Genomic DNA, 17270 nt, shown 5'->3' with positions numbered 1-17270 from the left:
CTACACTAACCGGCACTAGCAGTCTAAACTAAACTCTGACAGAAGGCCTGTCTTTCAGGAGCTGACCAGGAAGCTGAGTTAGTTGGAAACTTCAAAGCCTTGCTGGTTAATGAGAATTCTTAACACCTACTGTTCACAGGCCCGGCTGCATTCTGCTGCCCCCACCAAAAGGAGATCACACCTCTCTGATTGAATCAGGGGAGGAGTACCTGGGACTGCAGGAAAACAGAACAATGAACTTTCCTTGGCTCAGGTAAATGCTAAATCAGGGGTCGTAAATGGCTTCCTCTTGGAAGGAAATGGGAGGTGTGCTGCCTCTGGGAGGCACCTGAGCTAGAGGCGGGGACAGACAGAAATTCCCCCATGTGCTTTGGAACCTAAACCACACCCATCTGTGCCAGAGCATAATTTTAAAAAGATGGATAATTCATAGTACGGAAGTGTCAAAATTATGTAAATAATATCATTATTTCTGTGATTTTTCTGTGCACATTTTAAGAGGTGTTAGGACTCTGTGGTTTGTTCTGGGTGTTAGTAACGGAAAATAAGGTATTACTCCAAACGTCTGTATGTTAAAAATCTGACACTTCATCATCTGATGCCCATAATCCTTGCGCACATTTGTGTACATTCTGGAAAGGTTTAGAGGTTGTGTTCTTGATGAAAAGGGCAGGATTCTGTCAGAATTAAACACAACATCTTACAAACACAGGGATCGGATGGTTTGGTGCTACAGAAAATATGTTAACTGGACATATAATATTAGAAAAATTGTACATAGATAAATATGCATTTGGATCAAAAATAGATTTGTGTGCAAAGTGACAAGGGGAGTGTTCTTTCTGTATGCCATAAAATTGATGCCTGATGATACTCCATTTCCTTCCCCCAATCAAGGGAGAGAGGAGAACTTGGCCAATGATAAGTTGTGAGGGACAGGCTTAGTTATGCCCACGCACACACCCATTTTGAAAAGACATAAAAAGGAGTGACCCAGGTAGAGACACTCACTTTCCAACTTCAAACTGATTTCTTGCGAAGCGCTTTGCCAGAAGACTCCAGAACCAGAACTTAGAATCCAGACTTCAGAACTTGCAGCAGAGAGGCCTAGTCCAAAAGCTGAATCCTTCTCAGCAGGCCTCAGAATCCAGCAACCTAACCAAACTATTCAACAACCGGGGCGAGCTGTTTGATTCTGGCCTAGAACTCTGTGCCAGAACCCAGAAAGCAGAGCTGTATCCAGACCGCTGTGCAGTGCCGGAACTATTGCCAAAACCAGAGACCCAGACCGGATCACCGTGACCAGAACCGCAGATCCAGAACCGCCGACCAGACCGCTGTGCAGTGCCAAGAACTTTTGCCAGAACCAGAGGTCCAGACCAGCAGAGCAGGGAGAACCGCAGCTAAACCTGACCAGATCTTGACGGCCTAGTTCAAATTTATAGTGTGAGTACTCAGCCAGAACTGTGCAAACCAATCTCTTAGTTTAAAATAATCTAATTCAAACCATTTCCACCTATTTAGCACTGCATCATAGAAATCATGTGTTCATTCTGTGATTTCAAAGCTGTGAAATTGTCATTTGTCATTCTGAGCTATACTTTAATTTCGAGAATCAACCTCCACTAAATTGTCCGTATCTTTTGAACCATACACGCTAGGAACGAGATTTAACTTTCATCTTAAAGCTAAGGATCTAAGCTTTCCAACAGGCCCACCTACTTATAGTTTTTCCGTACTCACGCTCGATGCATTCGGAAAAAGTGCCGCGAATTGCAACTAGCTCATTTCACCACTTGTAAAAAAATCGCTGTCTTTTGCTTTGCATTGCTGAAATTTGTTTTCAACCTGATAATCCCTCATGAATCATTGCTAGTGTTGACCTGAACTCATTCAAAGTAGCTGTCAGCTACCCTGAATCTCCTATAGGGAATTAAAATCATTTTTAGCATATTTTCACTTCTTTGCAAATCACATTTAAAGTATTTTTGCCTGTGTTTTAAAATCATCCCTGTTGCTCTAAGCGTGCTAGGGGGGAACTGAATTGGTATTGCATTTGATTGTATTCCTGAAAATTGTGTGCTCCCCTTCCATCTCCTTATATTGCATAGGGGGGGAGTGATTTGTCAAAAGAAAAAGTGATCATATTATCTATTGTGGAAACCATCTCAGTTTATTTCTGTGCTGCATTCTTTCCATCATTGTTTTTCCTTGAAACCATAAAAGCATTCTCAGCTACCTTACCTTTCTATACCAACTTCTAAGTGATTACAAAAGTGTGCTAGTGTAATATTACCCATTGTTGATCACTGTCATATTCATAAGTGTGCTATCAAGTATTAATTTATTTATAAATGTGTGATATATATCTTGTTTAATTTTTCAATAAATCTTTTAATTTGCAAAACAAACCTACTTCTTGGCTCAGTGAGGTCAGGGGGATTCAAAGAGAGGGGCATTATACAAGGGTTTATCATCCAGATCTATAAACTTGTCATAACAATATATAAATAAGGGCTTCCCTTGGGCATCCCAGACCAGGCATTGACTCAGTTGGAGTGCTGAATTGAAGTCACTTAACACCATCTTCCTGTCTGTTGTGGATCAAAGGGTCTCTCTGGTTAATTGAGCTCTCCGTGGTTCCTGATCAAAGCGCAGGTCTCCCTTGAAGTTGTGGTGAGAACAGACATTGTGTCTCCATCAAATCACATACTTCTACCCTCTGAAAGGGGGTACCCTTGTGGGGGTTGCCTACTGTAAACAGTGTCCCAGACATGACAGTTCACTGCCCTTGAAACTAAGGGATGGGAGCTGAATTCAGGTTGACACAGATGCATATCAAAAAGAGTTGGGTTTCCTGTCCCCTTTGTCAGCTCTGCGACCAGGCCTCTCGCAGGCCTTCTTCAATTAACTCTCATCAGTATACACTGACACCAGCAGAACTGACAACAGGCATCACGGATCCACTGAGCCTTTTATATTGAAATAGTATGGCCATGGCAGGAGGAAGGTTTTTCCCTACCCTTTTCGAGATGCCTTCATGTGCTCCTGGGTGTCACATTCCAATTAAATGTGACAGGGAGGACTGCGCGTGTAGGCTTTGTGTCCCCAGAGTACACAGGTCTATGTGTTTGTTGTGCGGTGAACATAGAAAAATGTGTGCGGATTAGCCCCACACAATTTCTGAGGATTTCTCCCATCATTCAATTTCTTAACAAATATTTAAAAAAAAAACAGGCAAGTGTACACCCACTGTGCGGATGGTCGAATTCCTCACACTTGTCCCCTAAGGGGGAGTCACTCCCAGTGAGGTGCCATTTGCCCAGACCCCTAGGGAGGGTTTTGCGGATCTGCCTCACCTCCCTAGCTTCCAATGTGGTGGTTCCCCCTTGGGGAGAAGGGATGGCTACTCCTGATTCTCCACTAGTGGTAGTTTGATGTATCTCTCCATGGATTGCCAGGCTTTTGGAACAGGATGACTCTGGCTTCTTTCCAGGATTTGGGGAATTATTGAAGTCGCATGCATGCATTAAATATTTCCACAAGACATTCCATTGCTTCAGATGGTAGCATCTTGATGGCCAAGTTGGTTATTCTGTCACTCCCTGGTGCTTTGCCATTTGCCAGCTTATCTGCAATCCTGTTACTTCAGAGCATGTGCATTTCTCAATGCTCTGAACTCCCATCTCGGATGGGCAATCCGAGAGATATTTGTTGACTTCTTTTTCCACTTGGTCTGTCATCCTGCTGGCTTTGTTCGGCATAAAAGAAGCCTCAAGTGTATCTTCTAGCACCTCTGCGTTGTCTGTGTTGCTGCATGCAATCTGGGTCCGGACCTGCATAGGTGGGCTTGGTTCCTTCTTCCCTGTCAAGCAGCGAGTCATCCTCCAAACTGAGTTGTCAGCTCCTTTCAAGTTGGCTGTTAAAGCTTCCCATTTTTCACCCCGGTGCTCCCTGATTTGCTCTCATAGAAGCCTTGTGAACTGGTTGTAACTCTGTAGTAGATCAGATGTTCAGTGTTTTTCCATTGCCGCTGAGGCTGGTTTTTCTCAGAAATTGCTTGCTGATGCCTTTGGGTAAGTTGTAGGAGGAGCAACATTTCAGTTTCTGTTTTGGGACACTGTGTTCAATTGCCTCTTGGACCACAGCCGTAAAATCATCCACTGCCTTGTCAATGTCGCTGTTTGCGCTCAAGGGGCCTGGGATCATGAGGTTGCTTAGCTCTTCCTTGCAGTGGCTCCAGTCTGCCCTATGAAAGATATCCCTCACAGACTGCTGGTAGGTTTCCATCTCATCTCCCAAAGTAATCAATACCGGGTCATGATCTGAGGTCAGCTCAGCCAGAGTTTCCAATACTACCAATTATTGCAGGTTCTTCGGCAGTGTAATGACCAGCATGTTCATGTTGTGGTTGGCTATGGCTGGGTAGTGTGCGGGGTCTGTAGGACCTGCTACCACAAAGTCATTTTCCCTGGAGAATGCCATGTCCCCTGGAGTTGGCGTTCCTTGAGTTCCTGCATCAGTGCATAGCACTCAGGTCCCTTCCAATAATGGTTGGCACAGTCGGTACGAGCAGACGTCCTGGTCTCCCAAATCTAGCTTTGCCTTAGGAAGGCACTACATTGCAATCAATCGAAGCAGTGCCACTGCAGTCTTGACCTGCACTCCGGTGGCTTTGATGGTCCAAAGGGGTGGCAGTGCCAGCTCATGATGGTTGATCGTCATACTCACTATCACAGCAGTCCCTCCTCCTCTGGTTGCTGTGGATCGGCCAGTCTGGTACACCATGTGATTTGAAGGTTCAGCTTGCGGCATCTTGCAGATGGGTCTCAGATAGAAGAGCCACTCACTCATACCTTGTTTCCATGAAGTAAAGAGGTTCATCTGTTTTCCTTTGAATACCATTAGCATTCCACATCATAAGGAAGCATCTAGATGCTGAAGCTGCTGCCTGTTTATAAATGGGTATAATGGAGACCCTGCCCTTCCTCTAGCGTTTTTGGGACCCCTGGTAAAGGAGGAGACAGGGTAAACCCAAATAGGGGACTAACCTCTGGGGGTCACTACAAAGGTGTCCATCCCTCTAATGTTCCCTTTGCATCTGAACGGGATGTTTACAGATGTCCTTTCAGACACTTGCCTGCACTGCAGTGCCCTGAATAGAAACATATATACACATCAGGAGCATTTCAATTTTTTCTTTAGATTTCCATGCATGAAACAGGGGTGGAAATGTCAAAATGTCATAGTGGGTGATCGCCCATTTAAGGTCTGTCACCTGTACTGTACATCCTCCACCCACATGAGTGCCGGGTTGACCACAGCCATCCAGCAACTTGTGTGAAATGGGGTGATCAAAGTGGGTGAACGGGTCTAATGCATGTTGGGGTGTCAGAGACAAGCCCAGCACTTAGATATGCATGGGTGTTGGACTCTGAGGCTTTTGTGCTTGCAACCAAATTATCCCATGCACCCATGCCCCTTCTGTGTATCAGGGGTTGTGTGTGCACAGGCTGTGTCTGTCGGACAGTGCTACCAGCACTATTTATTGTCGCAACCTGCAAATAGCAGGGTGTCAGAATTGACCCCAGGGTGTTTTATTTTAAATTACACCAACCATGGCAATGCACTAGGCAATGATATTTAAATGATCAACTTTGCCATTCAGTTTGTCCTTGTAACCAGTTCACTGGCCTGTAGATTGTACAATGAAGTTTGTGAATGCTTGATTACACGCTAACCTGAAATCTGGATCTTGGATCTGATTCTAAATCATGTAGGCACTTGTGTGTGTTACCCAATGTCGGCCAGCCCTTTATGCAAAATCACCTCCTGCAATGGCAAGATTACCCCCTGGTATTTGCATTGCGCTCCTCTGCATCTGATTTGGCCTTTTTCTGCTGTTGGTCTGTCCAAAGGGTGCTAGATGGAAGCCTGGGTGCGTCGGTGGATGGATGCGTGGTTGGAATGCCTCCTAGGTGGATCATATTAGGGCAGCATGTGTGAAACAGGTGATGTGCTTCAATAATTTTGCTGCAACTACTACATGCCAGTCTAGCTGCCAAATATGCACAATAGACACAGGCCACATCAATCCAGCTGGATGGATATCAAATGGGAGGCCTTGATGTGCCCTATTAGGCATTAGCAAATGTATTTCATGATCTCCAGAGATGGGCGGTGACCGTGGTGCTGCGAGCATGTTGCGGGAGGCTCCATGCGAGGGACCTGCATCAAATACGCTAAGTGTGCGATAGAGATAAACGGCGTCATTCCAGTGGGATGGGTAGCGAATAGGAGGACTGCTGTGTCCAATGAGGCATGAGCAGATGTATCGCATGATGGCCAGAGATGTAATGTCATGTAAAGTCAATTGTCATTTGTATAACGCCTTTTCCCATTGTTATGGCCTCAAAGTGCTGCAGTTGAATGCCCTCGGGGGACTGGAGTCCAAGGTATGGGAAATGTATCTATCAGAGGAGTTTTAGAATACGTGTGGGCATTTTAGCCAATACGAAGGTAGGTAAGGGTGGCCAAGTCCCTGTTTACTACTCGTGTCGAGCTGGCATGTGGATGGGTGCTTTGAGGTTTTCCAGGAGATTATGCAAGTGCAGGAGACACATTATGTGTCCAGCTAGACCAAATTTTTGTTGTGGAAATAGCAGCATTCTGATGGCAGATGTGTGTGGGTGGGTGGCCATCCGTTCGGCTATCTTCCATCAATATGGAGCGTGATAAGTACCTGTGTGTCCTGGCTGGTTTCTTGGTTTCGTAGATGTTGTGCAGAATCTGTCCTGTGGTCTGCTGGAGATTATTCTCTCTGTCGTTCAGTACAATTCATGAGGGGTTCATTGCTGCTTCGGCCTATTGGACAGGTGGTTAAATAACCCGAAGTGTGACATGTGTTCATTAGGATCAGGGCTCAAGTCTAGGGTACACGCGGATAGACGGAGGCAACCCACTTTTTCAGAGGGTGACCTCAGTCCTCCCTCAGCTAAAATGAGAAACATTGAATCTCCTCTTTGAATTTATTAATTAAAGCTGACCTCAGAGATCGAACTGCAGTCATCAGGTTTTCAGGCCGGTCTTCACCTCTTCACTATATAACCTGATGAAAAATAACAAAGGTGAAATGTCCCATTTCGGTACTGCAAGTTTCAGGGAAAACATTTGTATTGGTTCTTGGAGTTTAAAACATGCACACCTTTGAACGTTTTCAAAAACACTGTAAGTAAAAAAATATCCTCTCTTGGTTTTGAGTGCGTTGATTTTGTGAAAGGCAAATGCCATTCGTCCTGTGCAATTTGGGTGGTTATGCAAAGCCAATTTAATGAAATGTGCACATTTCACCTTGATATGCTAATTCCTGGTGACTTCACATCCCATTGCGTTTGTTGATAAGTCCCACTGCACTTTACTTTTTATGACTTGACCCCTGCGGGGAAGGTCTTGGGTGCCTTGCAGAAGGCAAAGTGATCCTTTAAGCAGCGGATGCTACGGGGAACTGAGTTCCACATGTTGTGGGCTTGGAAAGAGAAGCAGGATCCCCCTATTCCAATCGCAGGCTATGGTTCTGTGAGCCGGTTGCTGGAGGCAATATGCAAGGGACCTGCATCAAATATGCTAAGTGCAAGAGACAAGGAGCCTCAATCCAGCTGGATATAGAATGGGAGGCCTTGCTGTGTCCTTTGGGCCAGTGAGAGATGCATTGCATGGTGGCCAGTGATGTGCGCTGGCCGTGGTGCTGAAAGCCTGTTGCTGGGGGCTACACACGAGGGACCTGCACCAGTGGGCCTCTTGACTAGTAATTGGTCTATGATTCGTTACGTTAACGTGCCTACAAAAGTAGATGTGCTGATATAAGCACAAGTCAAGGTGGGAAACATCTTTAGGCAACTCAGCATGCTTTCTGTACCCATCCACTTATACACGAACAACGCTGAATGAAGCACTGTACGCTCTCCACAAACACCTGGCACATGCAACACGTCAGTGGCGTCCCCAACAGAGGCAGAACAGGTTCCCAACACCCCGAGGTGTAGCTCAAACCCTTGGAACTCGGGGCCAAACCCTGGGACTTCCCCTGCTCTCTAACCTACGACCCTCCTCGTGCAGCTGAAAGCCGGGCAGGCTTAGCCTCCCTCCGCCGATGCCTGATCATCCCGCCGGCTTTGCATTATCATAAGCCCCGTCGCCCCCGCTCCTCCGCGAGCGCGACTCGCCATCTGCCAGCCAGCTCCAGGAGCCGAGGGGTCGCCTGCAGCCGTGCCCCGTAGCCTGCGGCGGCGCCAGGTGTGCTGGCACAGGCCGGGGCGGCGGGTGCCACTGCGCTGCTGTGATTACTGGGACGGAAAAGCCGCGTGTCTCCAGCTTAGCGAGTGCCCGAGATGTCAGCGGAGCGGGGTGCGTGGGTGGGCGCTGAGGTGCAGGCGCTAATGCAGATGAGAAGTGAACAGCCTTATGCTCGCTGGAGCCAGCGAAGGAGCAGTTCTCCCTCTGCCCTGGGGAAGGATGCCAACACCTGGCAGGGGCGCATTCTAATGCTTCTGCTCCGCTCGTGGCCACACCTGTGAACCTGAGCAAGTCACGTTCCCTCGGACACAGTGAACAGGTGCAGCAGTATCGCCTTATCGGATACACTGAACAGACGTGCCATGGGCATTGGAATTGTATGGTTGTATCACTCGGACATCAGTGGGGTCACTAGAAATCAGTATTAGGGGGCGAGGCGGGGGGCACAGGGGTACACATACACCAATATGCGTCGGATGGTGGCACATCAAATAAGAGTCCACAGGCACAACTTGTTTAACTAAACCTATATTTTACCAAGATGGTAAAACAATTGCCATTAAGCATGTTCAGATTACTGCTTTGCATAAAGTTACTATGCAGCCTAAAAAGTTAACTCATTTTCAGAAGTTGAAAAATGCCCAATGCACTCAGCAAGAGACTGCATTCTTTTAACTCTAGGAGACATCACTCCCAGCACAGTTTCAAATAATGTGCAGCCAGCGGTGGTATTTAGCAGAAGAGATGTCTGTGACGAATCAACTTCCGTGGCACCAGTGGTCCAGGGATGAATATCGGTTTCTAAACCATCAATCAGCCCCACACCTCTAAGTGCACCAGAAGGGATCTGAACAGATTGGAAACACAAGCAAATTATAAGATCTCCTTGTCCAATTTTGGTAACGTGGACGGAACTCCGTGCTTATCTCCGCAAGGTCGTGGGTGGTTGGGTAGTTGCAACACAGCGAAAATACAATTAGTACCCAATGATAAAAGGGTCTGTCCAGTCAAGGTTGTATACACATATCTACTTTATTATTATTACAACAGACCGTTCCAGCACGCTGCAAAATACAACCCACCCTGTAAAGGAACACAGAGGACAGACAGTTTCACGATGGAAAGGGATGCACTCTGGATACTCACAAGTGGTTAGTCGGTAAAGCAATCAGTCTTAACAGTTTAAGGTTATTTGGTTTCAGCACCAAGGGAGCAAGGGGTTGTAAATGTCACCAGGGGCCTTCGCAGAACGCCCAGGGGGACAGAACCACAATGTTCATGGTGCTTGAGATTATCTTGATGCCTGACAGCGTCAAGTCGGTTCCAGGACACCTTGCAGCTACTGCAACAGAGTTCAAGATGGGAGGCAGCTGCAGGTATCAGGCGGCAGGAAGTTCGGCATGCGAGCCTGGATGGACGGCTGCAGGCTGGCCGACACAACGGCTCAGGGTCAAGAATTGTTTTCTCTGTGCTGGTTGGCGGATCGGGAATGCTGGTCGAGGTGTCTTGGATGGTATTAGTGACTGCAGCGTGACAACAGTCAGTGGTGCAGCCGGTCGAGGTTCCAAAACTCGTCTGCCTCAAAAATGTCCTTAAAAGATGGACGCTGGCTGTTGCTTGTTGTGGCACTCCTCCTAGCTTCTTCACTGGGCATATGTCAGCCTTTAAGGCAGACAGCCCAAAGCTGAGGGGATTGTCTGTCCTTTGGTCAGAGACTCTCTGGCACTTCCCACCTAGAAAACTTGCCGGCAGAACCTAGTAGGGCATGCTGTGTGCTTGCTCGGTACCAGTTCTGAAGCTGCTGGATGGGGTCCTCTGAGTTTGGTATCTCCTTCTGTTCTCTGGGAGAAGTTTAAGGGAGGGATCCTGCTTCCCTCTTAGAAATCCTGACCTTCTTTCACTGGGGGAAGCTGTAATGCAGACTGTACCTTCAGCCAGGGTCTAAATGAGTCCTTTTTCTTACTCCTTTCAAATTCATCGCATGATCTGCCAAAAGAGGGTCTCAACTGTCTTTTAAAGCCAAATGGGTGTCAGTGATTGGTGCAGGCTAAGTCTACCTTAATGAACCAATCCTAGGTCCCCGCCAACAATCTTCTGTTATGTGTGAGGTCATAACCGGAGTGCTTTGAAACAGGAAAGGTAAGGGTGACAGCATGTACTACTATGTGCCGCCCATCTTCCTGTTTGTTGTGGATCAAAGGGTTCTCAGGTCAATGGAGCTCCCAATGGCTCCTGATCAAAGCGCAGGTCTCCCTTGAAGTTTGTGGTGAGAACAGACTTTCGGTCTCCATCAAATCACAAACCTCTTGCCTCTGAAAGGTAGTCCGCTTGCAGGGGTTGCCAATTGTAAAAAGTTGTCCCAGACATGCCATTCACTACCCTTCACACAGAGTGTTTGGAGCTAGCTTCAAGCTGACACATTGCACATCAAAGAAGTGTTGGAGTTTCCTGCCCCTTGTTAGCTCTGTGACCAGGCCTCTTTGCAGGCCTGCTTCGTTTAACTCTCATCAGTATGTGCTGCCACCACACAGAACTACAATGGGCAGGGAGGATCCATGGAGCTGTTGATATTTAATTAGGCTGGCCATGGCAGGAGGAGGGTGTTGCCCTCATCCTTTTCATGCTGTTCATGCACCCCTGGCTGTCACATTCCAACAAAATGTGACAGGGAGAACTGCGCCTGTAGGCTGTGTCCCCCCAGAGTACACTTGACTTTGTATTTGTTGCACGGGGAACGTAGTAAAATGTGTTTGGGTTAGCTCCACACATTTTCCCAGTTTGATCTCCCATCATTCCATTTCTTACAAAATTTTAAAAAAGCCCAGGCGAGTGCACACTTGTATGGCCATTAACCATCGAAGAGGCCGGTGGTCTGTCTGGATCGTAAAGTGAGATACAAAGATGTAGGGTTTCAGCTTCTTTACGGCCAACACAACCATGTACACCTCTTTTTCTACGACAGCCCAGTTCCTTTCCCTTTTTGTCAACTGTCTGCTAATTGTTAGTGACTTCAATCCAGCACTCCAACTAAGTCAATGCTTAGGATGGGATGCCCAATGGAAGCCCTTATTTATATATGTTTATGTCAATGTTCTTTAAATCTGGATGATGAACGCCCCTCTCTTTGAATTCCCCTGACCTCACTGAGCCAAGAAGTAGGATTGTTTTGCAAATTAAAAGGTTTATTTGAAGAATTAAACAATAAATATATCACACTTTTATGAACACATGAATATCTGAATACCACACTTATGAATATGGACGGTAATCAACAAGGGGTAATATTACAAAATTAACAATCTCTTTAATCACTTAGGAGTAGAAATAAGAAGGATAAGGTAGCAGTGAATACTTTTATGGTTCAAGGGAATGCAATAATGGGTAAGAATGCAACACAGAAATAAACTTGATATGATTTCAATCAAAAGATAATATGGTCACTTTTTCCCCTATAACTACTCATTCCCCCCCTATGTAATATGAAGAGATGGAAATGAGGGCACGCAGGTTTCAGGAAGACAATCAAGAATGCAGTTCAATCCCAGTTCCCCCAGCAAGCTTAGAGAAACAGGTATGATTTTAAAACAGGCAAAAATACTTTTGAATGTGATTGCAGTGAAAGTGAAAATATGCTAAATTGATTTTAATTCACTAAAAGAGATTCTGGATGAGTGATAGTTACTTGAGATTGGTTCAGGTCAACACTAGCAATGATTCATGAATGATTATCAAATTGGAAACGAAATTCAGCAGTTGCAAACAAGAAACAGCTATTTTTACAAGTGGTGAAATGGAGCTAAATTGCAATTCGCTGCAATTTTTCCGCGTGCATAAATCGCGATTACGGAAAAACTATAATGAATTGGAATGCTGTTTTGGGTTTGTTGGAAATCTTAGAATCTTAGCTTTAAAATGACAGTTAAATATTGCTTCTAGGACATGCGGTTCAAAATTATGGATGTTTTTGTGAAGGTAGATTTTTGCAGAAATAAAATCAAGATTTCAGAAATGACAGATGCGCTTTACAGATTTGAAATCAACAGGATGGACACAAGATTCTATAAAGCAGTTCTGGACAGGTTAAAATGGTTGGAGTAAGATTACGGTAAACCAAGAGATTGGTTAAGGACAGTTCTAGGCTAGATACTCACTCCTAGGCTTTGGAAAGGAATGCGCCTCGTCAAAGATCTGGTCAAGGGGTTTGGCTTCACTCTCGCCACCGTACGGTCTCAGGCCCTCTGGGTTCTGCGTTCAGCACTGCACGGCGGTCTGCGGCCTCTTGAACTAGATCTGACGGGTCTTGGATTACAGCACTGCTTTCTGGGTCTGGGCCTTGGTTCTAGCACAGGGTTCTTGGCTAGAAGCAGACAGCTCAGCCCGGCCGTTGAATTTGAGAATCAGGTTTGCAAAAGATTCTGAAGCCTGCTGGAAAGGATTCAGCTTTTGGTTTAGGCCTCTCTGCTTCAAGGTTCTAGAGTTTGGGTTCTAGAGTTCTGGTCTCTGGATCTAGATCTGGAGTCTGGAGTCTCTGTTTGGATATTGTCTGGATCTGGTCTGGCAGAGTGCTTTGCAGGAATCGGTGAGTAGTGGAAAAAAGAGTGTTCCTTATCTGTACTAAACAGTCTCTTTTTATGTGTTTCCAAAGTGGGTGGGTAGGCTGATTCTCTATGCCCAACCCCCTAAGGATTTGAGAAGTTAGAGGATTCTCTGTCCCCTGACTGGAGAAAGAATCAGCGTGTCACCCGGTGTCATGTTTATGGTTTAACTGAAATCCCTCCCCTTTGCTTTTACAGAGAAAATCAATTTTACCCAAAAAACATATTTCCCAGATACACAAGTTGTTCATAATACATATACACATCACAAATTACTTAAGGTACATTCTTGTCCAACTCTGATCTTCCTAAGAGCTCTAGTTCAGAAATGACAACTTATTCGCGCTTTTGGTGGGTTTCCCAATATTGGTTCTGCACCAAATTTGACACACACATACATATCCTTTCTGGGCACATTCCTGTAAATTCATATGTTCATAGCAAAAACACTGCAGCTGCAATATTTATAATTCTGGGGTTTGGTCTCAGAACATCACACGGCGTCCAGCTTAGTCTTAAATTGTTGTGAGTTTTTCATTTTAAGAATCCCAAAGTTTCATATTTCTGTCAGCTTGGTAAAATTTGTTATACGCAATTTTATAAAACATATATTTGCTGGGATACCTGAATCCTCAAGGGTTTATTCCCCTCCCCCCCCCCCAGAGCTGCCTGACTCAGAGGGTCACATGTCTTGTTTCTCCCAAAGCAGGTGTTGACCAGTCACACCCAAATCAGCATATTCTATTAATCCCAAAGCCCCCATTGTCTTGACTGAGGGCAACATGACAGGGTGCCTTGGCAGGTTCCTGTTCACACCAGTTTGTCAATCTCTTGGCCAAGGGCAGAAGGAAGCTTCTTTGTCTAAGGATACGGTGTGAAGGGTTCCCATGAACAGAAGGCCTCTTGAAGTTTTAACTAAATCAGATTACCTTCTAGTCAATTGCAACATAGTTCCTTGTAAAAAAATACATTTATAATCTCACAATAAGCAACATATCTTTAAATCGTCTTTTTCAACAATGAAATCACTGTGTGGCACTCTATGTGGTATTTTGATGGAATTCTCTTCTTTGGCATAGTAACTTCTGAAACACAGCTCTCCTGTCAGAATTATAAATCGCCAGCACCTGACAGAGGCGAGTAACGGTACTACACCCATTTTGACAGCTGTCTTTCCATCAAATATCTTTAAAAGTGGATTTTGTTCTAATAACACATGATTCCTTCTGACATTGGATTTATGTGGATTCTTGCAGTATAATGATGTGGAACACCCAACAAGGAGGTTGGATCTTTTTAGGTGGTTTGTGAGCCATGATTTTAGCAAATTTGACACCAAATAAAAACGGATTTTTGAGACAGCTCTGTATTCCTTGGCAGAGATTTTGCTCTGTGAGCAGCCAAAGGATGGGTTTTGGCAGTGGTCTCCAGTGCTCACTAAGATAGGCAAAAGTGGATGGCAGCCTATTTTTCAGGTTTTCACTACGCATTTTCTGGTGATTTTTGGCGAGCAGCATGCTTTGCAGTGGCCATTTTGATGTTTCTGCTGCCAACAATGCCTAGTGATGTTGCAGGGCTTGGATGTGTGGGTTGAGAATCCCACATAATGTAGGTGGCAGGTTGTTCTACCCCTTCAGAGTTCACCTGTGCTAACACTGCTCCAATCCCAAAATCACAGGCATCTATCTGGATAATTAACTCCTGACCATAGTCTGGCACTTTCAGAACTGGGGCCCTGCACAATCCATCCTTTAAATGTTGAAAGGAGGTTTACTAGGGGGAGTCCAGGTACCTTCTTTGGCATCTTCTTAGATGTTACATCATTCAGGGGCATGGCAATGGTCCCATACTCTCTGATGAACGACCGGTTGTACCCGGTGAGACCTAAAAAGGCTCTTGCTTGCGTCTGTGTGGTGGAGATGTCCCAATACTTCCCAGCCTGTACCTTTGCTTCAGGAGGTTGTTTCTTACCTCCACGGACCAGGCGACCTATGTAGGTCACGGTGCCCTGCACTATCTGGCACTTTGTGGCCTTGATAGTCAGACCTGCATTCTGCAGCGCCTTAAGCACTTGTTTCAGGTGGGATAAATGATTCTGCCAGGTGTGGCTGAACCCAGCAACAACATCTAAGTAGGCGACACTGAGGTTTTCCATCCCGAGACAAAACTTTGTTAACCATCTTCTGAAAAGTGGCAGGGGCATTCTTCAATCTGAAGGGCATCACAGTGAACTGATAATGTCTTTCCGGGGTAGAGAATGCTGACCTCTGTTCTAGCCCAAGGACTGCGGGATGGCTCTATCACTCCAAGGGACAGCATCTTGGAAACTTCCTCCTTGATGGTGTCTGTGACCTTATCGGACATCCATTGAATCCTATTCTTCACCAGCTTACTGTCTCCAGTGTTCACATCATGGATGCACCAATCTGCGCGACATGGCGTCAGAGAAAACAGACCAGCAAACTGTCCCAGAAACCTGCGACAGTCTGTGAGTTGCTGTTCTGATAGGTCAGATGCAAGGTTGACATCTACAACTGACCCTTCTGTGGCTTCAGTGTGCAGGAGGTCTGGGAGGGGATCAGTCTCCTCCGCAGTCTCTCTGTCAGTCACTAATGCGTTCACCATGTCATCCGGGCTATAATTGGGTTTTAGCCAGTTGATGTAAAAGACCCTGCACACCTGTTGAGGTAATTTCACATCAATGAGATAATTCACCTAACTGACCTTTTCCAGCACACAGTAAGGTCCAGTCCACTTGTCCTGAAGGGCACTGAGTTTGACAGGCTCCATAATCCACACCCACTGGCTTGGAGAATAGACTCTACAAAAGCAACAGTGGGACCAGTGGATGAGAGATGACACCATATATCCAGTTTATCTTTTCACATATATCGACAAACCAATTATTATAATACAAAATCAGTTTTAATAATTATTAATTTCATTAAAAAATGGCATACATACTTCATACTATTTCATCAGCACAATTCCATAAAAAACAATTTATTGGGCTCACTCACAGCAAATTTCCACTATTCATTCACTTTCCTGTCTTCCTCACGCTCTACTGTACTCTCATACAACAAATGACCATTTATGTAGGTCACCATGTTCTCAGGTTTCCTTTGGATATTCATTAGGTGAACCAACTCTGTATGTCCTTGTTCCTACAGGTTATGTGTCTACACATGTTTCAGTTGTCGTCTGACTTCTCAATTAAAGTCCCATAGTCATGCAACCTTCTTCAGGACAGAAACCAGGGTTCTCGCTATATCCTGTATCACATGGTAGGGTGAGACACACCACCTAAAAACATAAATAAAACCATAGTCATCTCTCTATTGTGTCATCGCTCTTGTTTTATATAGTCCTCCTAATGGCTCATGAAAAATGACCTGTTACTGGTCATATGCTCTGTCTCACCTCCACTTTTCAATCTGCGAGGGTGATCCAGAAGTTTGGAATGAATCCAATTTTCATTTGCATGTTAGAATCCGGCCAATCAGATCTCCCCTACAAAAATGAAATATTGACAGCTCTAGTAAATCTGACATCTTGTCAAACTAGAAATTATATCGTTCCTCCTATTGCTATGAATATATGTATATTGGCCTAAGCCAAGCTGCTAACAAGCTGCTTATAAACTACATGTGAATAAACTCGCATTGCAAGGTCCTGACCTTAGAAACCATGTAAACTGTCATTTTGGGTCAAGCCACCATTTTAGGTTTTCTTGCTCTATAAAGTCACCATGTGAGCTAAAATGGTAGCCTATGTTATTCAGAACAGAACTCGATTGTCATGACCTCTGTACACCTAATGTATAACTTGCCTGCAGGCCACTTGTTAGGGTCATGAGCTGAGACCTTGTCCTTCTGCTGACCTGTGTGCAATGGATTACCTGTATCACCGAAACTGATCTATAATTGAATGAGAACACCTGCTTAACTATATTGTATAAATTAAGTCCCTCATTGTAATGTTAGGCCTAGAGCATACACTAATATACATATAGATGAGCAGATGAACTACATTTGACCTGGCAAGGGACCCTAGAGCAGTAACTTATTTATGGAATGGTTAACCCAAAGGAGGGCTGAACAGCAGGCTTGAAATGTATAAAAGCCTGACTGTTTCAATGAATATTTGCACTCACTGAGCACACCGAACCACGCCGGAGTTCGCTGTGTTGTACTGAGGGTCGATAGCTATCTGAATTTTGTTCTATTCTTTTGTAACTGGATTCAGCATAAAATAAAGTACTTTGTATGTTCCTTTGTAACCTGTGTTTGGTGTGTTTCCTTTTTGGTTACCCTGCCTCATATTATTTCCTTGTTTTCACAGTTGGCACCCGGAATAGGGACCCTCAAGATTGATGCCGGA

The sequence above is a fragment of the Ambystoma mexicanum genome, chromosome 11 (genome assembly GCF_040938575.1).
Source record: "Ambystoma mexicanum isolate Mex_15411 chromosome 11, UKY_AmexF1_1, whole genome shotgun sequence".
NCBI lineage: Eukaryota > Metazoa > Chordata > Amphibia > Caudata > Ambystomatidae > Ambystoma > Ambystoma mexicanum.
Note: the sequence above shows the minus strand (reverse complement) of the source record.